A 2,142-nucleotide genomic window follows, 5' to 3' on the forward strand; every position below is an offset into this window, starting at 1 on the left:
AGTTTCCTTCGCTGCAATCGTAATACGTAACTACTATCATCGACTCCTACAGTAGATAGAGTGATTGATCTACAGTACAGTACTGTAAACTATTACTCTAACACACTTCAATGTTACAATGGACAGTACATACTCTACAGTATGTTGTGTACTGTACTGGACGGATAACCATCTACCGTGTGCCATACTGTACGGTGCACGGTAGCGGGCAAATTGAACTGAAATGCTTATCGTATAAACTTATTGTTTCCATACGGCAACAATAAGTCTAAGAGCAACTGCGATAGCGGCTGCGCGACTTCAAGGGTTCAAACTCAAGCCTTTTTTTTCATACAGTACTAAAGACTATGAACTCCTTTGTAATTAAACTAAGAAATACCCAGGAAAACTGAATGAAAATGAGCTAAGAAATCGTCAATACACTCTATGAAACTTTAAATTTCGATAAGATCGATATACTTGATACATTTTCATAGTAGAAAACCTATTTCTCTGGTATTTTCTGAAGGAGATTTTCGTTTTCGCCAATGTCTGCCATGATTTCTTGCCAACTTTGCACTGTAGACCAACGCAGTTAGTACTGTAGAGATCTCGTCCATCAGCAATATTAACTTACAGTACTGTACAGTACACTGTACAGTATAGTATCAATTTATTAGTCGTCAAGCGAAGACGATACTGAATACTATTCAAAATGTCTTCAAGTTCGCATTACATTATCTAGTATGAGTTTAATGCGACTATACTATTCAAAATGTCTTCAACTTCTCATTACATTATCTAGTATGAGTTTAATGTGACCAATGATTCCATTTCTGTCATTAATATCGATTCATGTAATAAGTTGCAGTACACTATACTATTCAAAATGTCTTCAAGCTCGCATTACATTATCTAGTATGAGTTTAATGCGACTATACTATTCAAAATGTCTTCAAGTTCGCATTACATTATCTAGTAGGAGCTTAATGCGACTATACTATTCAAAATGTCTTCAAGTTCGCATTACATTATCTAGTATGAGTTTAATGCGACTATACTATTCAATATGTCTTCAACTTCTCATTACAATTATCTAGTATGAGTTTAGTGTGACTATACTATTCAAAATGTCTTCAACTTCTCATTACATTATCTAGTATGAGTTTAATGTGACCAATGATTCCATTTCTGTCATTGATATCGACTCATGTAATGACTTACAGTACACTATACTATTCAAAATGTCTTCAACATCTCATTCCATTATCTAGTAGGAGTTTAATGTGACGAATGGTTCCATTTCTATAATTAATATCGACTCATGTAATATGTTTGCGTTCATCATGTAACAGCTTTACAGTGTATAGCGAAACCTAAAAATACTTGTAGTACAGTATGTGATATTTTCGAAATTGGATCCTCAATTGTATGGATGATAAATCTTCATTTTATCCTTAGTCAGTTTATAGAATTATTATACTGTCTGATGGTATGAGGTTCAATAATATACTATACTTAATAACAGTATTCCTCTTTCAAATATATTGCAAGATAGATCCGCAGTATATTTTTACAGTCATTCCGCCATGACGGTGAAGTAAATGCTTCAAATAGAATTACTTACCAACAAATAACTCATTAAATAAGCAATAAACAACTACTTTGACAGTAATGCATCATCAGCGGTTCGAAATAAAATAAATAAATAACTCTGACTCGTTGACGCATTAAAGTTGCTATTGTAATATTTTATCATGCTACTTTGAATACCACAAGAAAAATTGAGTTTTAAGTAATAACAAATTTGAAATTTTTACAGTAAATGATGTTATTTGCAATGTTTATCATAATTTTCGTTTCATTCGAATAAACAGTTACAAAGTTGAAATGTTTAATAGGCTCACTATATAAGTAGCCTAATGTACAACCTACTTATTTTTCATCTTATTTTTCAATAGATTATCGATCCTTTAGTTACGAGCAATAAATTCATTATATATAAAGACAATAATATTCCATCTATCTGGCAATCTTAATCGGCGATATTTTGATTTATTGTACACGAGTTTTTAATACCTGCAAAATTCAAGCGATGTCTACAATTACTCTTGATCCTGATCGAGTTCAATATTATGTCTGCCTTCTTCTTAGTGGCATATA

Source organism: Trichoplax adhaerens, genomic scaffold (assembly GCF_000150275.1).
Source record: "Trichoplax adhaerens TRIADscaffold_10 genomic scaffold, whole genome shotgun sequence".
Classification (NCBI taxonomy): domain Eukaryota; kingdom Metazoa; phylum Placozoa; class Uniplacotomia; order Trichoplacea; family Trichoplacidae; genus Trichoplax; species Trichoplax adhaerens.